The sequence below is a fragment of the Ziziphus jujuba genome, chromosome 11 (assembly GCF_031755915.1).
Source record: "Ziziphus jujuba cultivar Dongzao chromosome 11, ASM3175591v1".
Classification (NCBI taxonomy): Eukaryota; Viridiplantae; Streptophyta; class Magnoliopsida; order Rosales; family Rhamnaceae; genus Ziziphus; species Ziziphus jujuba.
In genome coordinates, this window is record NC_083389.1 from 20,572,377 (window position 1) to 20,578,434 (window position 6,058).

General features: G+C 27.7%; 1 long non-coding RNA gene across 1 annotated transcript; it reads left to right on the forward strand.

Moving 5' to 3' along the window:
* The first annotated feature begins 4,170 nt into the window (after positions 1-4,170).
* Positions 4,171-5,249, forward strand: LOC125419424 (uncharacterized). The gene is made up of 3 exons (XR_007238385.2): positions 4,171-4,611; positions 4,753-4,798; positions 5,047-5,249. It is a non-coding gene; the product is annotated as an uncharacterized LOC125419424 (long non-coding RNA).
* The last annotated feature ends 809 nt before the right edge of the window (positions 5,250-6,058 follow it).

Sequence of the window (6,058 nt, forward strand, 5' to 3'; positions counted from 1 at the left end):
TTTTTTCAAAAAAATATTTGCACATATATGTGCATCAATGTGTATGTATATACTAACTATTATAAAAATATAAATACAATCATTTTTTTTAGAATTTTCTAAACATATAAATTTATTTTTAATTTATACCACATATTGTACAAAAAAATTGATTCTTTTCAACCTAAATTCCAAAAATTTGATATTTCCCTAACGATGCTTCAAAAACTTTATAAATATTAACTCTTGAGTTAATTCAAAAGCTTTAAAATTGTAATATTAAACTATATGAGTTAATTAATATACTAAAATTCTATTCTAATAAAGTAAACCATATATGGATTTATTTAAATTTTAAATACATTTAAATTTTAGTCCCTAAAATAATTTAAAAGTTCATAGAAAAGATTTTAATGATTTTTCATCAAAACAGCTATAATTTGAAAACTAAATAAATATATTACATATATACTAACACATATACGTAATGTATAATTTATATAATAATAACAACAATAGCATGGTAAAGTGTTAGGGGTTTTTTTCTATAAATGGTGAACTTAGAAATTTATTTGAGAGGGGTCAACATTACAAAATTAACTATCAAATTGTTTTCTAATATTTTTTTTTAAGAAATAATAATATTGATAAAAATGCAATAAACTTAGCTAAATAGAGTCCAACTAATTAGGATAATTATTAAAGCAATTTTATTTTAAAAAAATAATATAAACGGATTGAAATGCTAACAAAATCCTTTTAGAATGTTAAGCTTTAATGATGATGAAATGACTGTTTTATTTATAAGTATCTATCCATAGTTGTTTTAAATTTAACATATATTTTAAACTATATAAAATTAACCACAAAAATAAATGAAAAAATAATAAAAGAAATTTGTCATTAAAATCAAAAAGTTTACATAAATTTCCATGTATAACAAATTAAAAAGTAATTAAATATATATTATATTGTTCAGATAATAAATCAGTAAATATGATATAATATTTTTTTTATATGAAGTACTGTATAACTAAAAAATTGACAATGTTTATTACAAATATATTAGGATAAATGAGACATAAAAAATAAAAAGTAGATAAATGGCAAAAATAATTGATATATATATATATATATATGCGAAGATGAAGATTCAATTAAAAGAAACAAATTTTAAGCCCAAAAAAAAAAAAAAAAAAACAGAATCATAGATTGTTGAGTCAGTGTCTCTAAGATTATTGATAATTTTATAGTCAAATTAGGTCCTTTTCTAAAACTCTTAGATTGTTTGTTCAAAAAACAAAACTCATAAATTGTTTCAAAATTTAATTTTTAAAAATAATAAATAGACTAATACAGATTTAGTAACATCCTAAAACAAAATCTTTTTTTTAAAAAACACAAGGAATCCTATAGAGATTTAGTAAATTATATATTTTAAAATATCATTAAACAATGATGGTGGATAAATGGAGTTTTGATATAAGTCTGCTTTCATAAAAATATACTAATTGTTATAAATATATATTGCAAAAAAAATATATTATAAAGTACATATCCACACACTAATATATACAATTTTGCCATAGACTAGATTAATTTTATAAAATGAGAATTAAATGTCAGACATTATTTTGAAAGGATCAATTTTATGCCAGAGTGAATACGATGTCATACAACAAGCCTACATAGTAAATCTGTCCACTTTGACACAAAATTAACCCTCTCGAAATAATATTTAATGTCAATTTCTCACCATATGAAATAAACTTGATTCTATCCATAGTAAAATCATATATATATATATATTAGATTGTGTACATTTATAATAATAACCATAATAAAGTATAAGTATGTTAAATCATATTCCACTGATAAAATTTTAATTTTTAGTTTTATATCTATACTTTTAAATAGAATTTTAGTTTTCACTTTTTAGCTACTTGAAACATTCTAGTTATTTACTCCAATATTCTTTTTTTGTTATAAAATGGGATGTATTATCCATAAATGATGATTTTTTGTATATATAATTTTTTTATTATATGATTACTTTTCTATTTTTTCACATTGATATATTTCTCTTAAGATTGTAACTTGAAGTTAAAGTTAACATCTACCATTCTTTTAGTTTATATAATATTATTGTAATTCTAACCAAAAAAAAAAAAAAAACAAAAAAAAAACAAAAATCAATAGCAAATCCATATGGGTAAACTTTTTTACCTTTTAATTTTTGTTTAACCTATTTATTATTTTATTGATAAAATATTAATTGTGCTCCTCAATTTCTCTCGTTCCCATTAGCTTTTTCAATTTCTTTTTTTTTCTTTCTCTATTTTAAATAGTTTTCATTTATATACTTTATTTCATTTATAACTTTTCAACAATTATAATGGTTTAATAAAACTAAAACTATTTATTTATAAATATTTACTATTATAATACGTTATTTGATTATGATTTATATTTAATTACAATTATAATTTTAAATATAACTAGTTAAAAACTAAAAGTTATTGAATATTATAGTTTTAATGTTCCTTCCAAGATTTGATCCATTTTCATCCATAGGTACAAGCACTCAGTGGCCATCATTCCAAGATTCTAGTTTTAACGCTCCTCCTTCAACTATTTCGAGTTCATGGAGTATGCATGATATTACAGTTCCTACTGCAACAAGTGCTCAGGTAAGTTTTGCTGTACTCTGAAGTATACAATTGTTATTTTGTTTGTGATTCTCACTCAGGAGTAATAAAGAACTGCTATTATATGGATGAAGTATACTTTTTTTATATAAAAGATAATGACAGCTAAATGTAAACTGACCGATTGTAATCACCATCTACTTGTTGTATCTGAACAGTTATGGAATGCTTTTGAAGACTCTGCAGGACACCAACCTTTGCAGTGTGTTAAGCAGGGTGATGAAATCCATTTAGAGACAGACAAGTTGTCATCAACTGCAGATCAATATTTGGGCTCAAGAGTTTCAGAGGTGGCTGGATTAAGTGTTTATTTTTTTAAATTAAGTTGTTTATTTTGTTTCATTTCATTATCCCTTTTATTCTTATAAACGTTATTGTGCAGAATTCTATTGCAGATGGGATACAACAGGATTCTTTCCTTGGTGAACCTCTGGGTCCTGTCATGTCGTCCCCTAATGTGATGGGTTTGTCCTATACACCACCAATGCTTTCTTAGGTGGTTAGTATGCTTTTTGCTTTAACCTTGTATAATTTTGATAAGGGGATACTTAGTAAGCATTACACACAAACACATACAGCTGTCTGTTTCTTTAATCTCTTTTTATTAACATGTGGTTGTTTCTTCTTACAGGAAGAGACACAATCTCATGCAAGTAAACACAAATCGAATAACCCATTTGATTTTACTTATGATTCAAATTTGGAACAGAACAATATGGCATGGTATTTATACATTATACTGAGTCGCATAAACATTTACTATGGCCATTTCTTGAGTGTGCTTCCAGCCATACCTGTTTCCAATTGTACTTTAAGCTGATAATTGTTAGCTTTAACTATGTTCAGTCATAAGCATAACTGAGATTGTCAAAAAAATAAAAAGAAAAAGAAAAAAAAAAATCTCCTGCCCAAGACATTATTCGAGCAGACATAAAATTGGAAAGATGCACAAATGATATTGATTTCAGATGCTATCATTGATGGTTTGCTTTTAGCATTTTTACAGTTATATATTTTCATAAAATTTACGATTGAAGAGACTGTTGATTCAGACTGCTGCTTATTAAGGGTTTTTACTTAGTGTTTATTAGAAAAGTGCCTGGAAGAAGAGGAGAGGATTTAGAGAGGAAATTGAAGGTTTTTACCTAATGTTGATTATAAAAATGCTTGGAAGAAGAGGAGAGGATTTAGAAAGGGGATCCAAGAGAGGGTTTAGGAAATTAAATACATTAAGGAAAATTAATTAAACTAGGAAGCTAAATAATTTATGAAGTCTCATAAAAATATTTAAACTACTTTTGAAACTTACACCTAACATAGTTTTTTACTTTATGGATCTCCATCAGGTTTGGAGTGGAACAAAATGCTGTATTGTGGAACCAGCGTTAATAATGATCGCTGCTCAACATGCTGAGGTGTGTAAAGTTGAGCAGTGGAACAAAAGAGATATTGAAGCATTATAGATATACAGTGTCAGGCCTTGGCAACATCTCTCTTCTTTTTGTCTATATTTTTAGAATGCAACTTATATCAGTTCCATGCTATGCCTTTAAACTATTTTCATCTTTTCTGTAAACTTCATAGTTTATAAAATTTTATGAATTTATTTCACCTACTTTGTATATGTCTTGGTGCATATGTTTGTTACATAACCTGTACCTCACCAACCATCTGCTTTAATTGATACAAAGCCCTCTCCCCCTTCTGCCTCCAATATATCTAAAAAAAAAAAAATAAATAAATAAATAAACATTTCTTATATCCAATGCCATCCTGCTTCACTTCTTGTTTTAGTTTATGGATATGAGCTCCTAGCAAGCTGCTCTCCCAAATGCGTAGTTGTCTTCAAGCCTCCTTGGTGATGTATCTGAACTGTGGTTTCCCCAAAGTGCGGTGGCACCTAATATTCCAGCTGCAGGACAAGGTAGAACAAGTGATGGTAATGCCTTGGCTGTAAATTTTGCTGATTAAATGTCAATTTAAGCATGTAATTTGGATTCACCTGGTGAAAATTGCTGATTTGTTCCTTTCCTTCATGATCTTGATATTTATCGTAACCTTATAGGTGGCTTAACATACATGGCAGTGCGAGTACTGAGCTCCCAAATATCGTAAGTTGTTTCTATTCTAGTTCTGGGTTCTCATCTCTTTTCATGGTTGTTAAATCCTGTTTCTCTTATGAATTAATAGACTATTAAGAATTCTGATCCCCATCAATTAGGATTTGATGTTGGTAACATAATTGAAAAGGAAAAAAAAAAAAAAATCTTGATTAATTCACTAAGCTGAAAAAGATCAAGTCACTAAACATAATGAAGATGCTTATTTATTTATTTATTTACTTACTTATTTTTTGTAGGAATGTATCAACACAGGGTTCTGTTGCATCTGTTGGAGGAAATCCTTTTGCATGGGTTGGTGGCAATTATCATTGATAAGTTGATTGTACAATATTTCTAAGTTTTTGCTATTAGTTGGTCTCAATCCTATAGGCTACAGAATCAAAATTATTATGGTGCCTTTTTTTTTTTTTTCTTTTTTCTTTTTTGGTCTCAATCAGGATTTTGGTGGCAATTATCATTGATAAGTTGGTAGTACAATTTTCGTTTTTTTTTTTTCTTTTTCTACCATGGTTAGTCCTTGAAGTCGAACACAATGTGTTCGATAAAATGCGAAAGACATGGAAAGGGGGTGGGTTATTGGTAAATCTAAAAAAATGTATGTGATTTTTATTGGTAAATCTACTTCTAAAAAATTTTTAAAAAATTTAAAACACAACACGTCATTACAATATAAAATTATTTAAACATGATATATTGGTAAATCTACTTCTAAAAATCGATCGATATACAATTTTTTTTTTTTTTTTTTTTTTGTATTTTTGGTCAAAGTGAAAATTCTTGTAGTATACTTTAAAGAGTATACTTTATATATAAATAAATATACGAAGAAAGAAAAAATATTAATAAATAAGATGAAGTAAATAAACATTTCATTAATTTTTGGTTAGAAAATGAGTAATTGGGTGACAAGACTGACACGTGTGTGTGGGACGACGTAAGAAAGGGAGTTAGGGAAAGAGGAGAGAGAGAGAGAGTCGTACAAAGAGTGCTCGTGAAAGGTCGATGTGTCATTATGAGGGGGGGATGGGACCCACCACGTGAGATTTCTGAAAGCGGGTCACAAGATCCGACGGTGAGAGAAGCGCTGACGAGATCTTTCCAGTGTATGGGCACCATATCTGATCTTTCTTTGTTTCCCGGTCGTTACGCTTTTCCCGCCATGCTGAGTGGGACCCAACCCCAAAACCCAAAACATAAAGTGAGAGACAGAGAGAGTAAGAGTCCAATAACAGCGAGCGTGGATTCCAA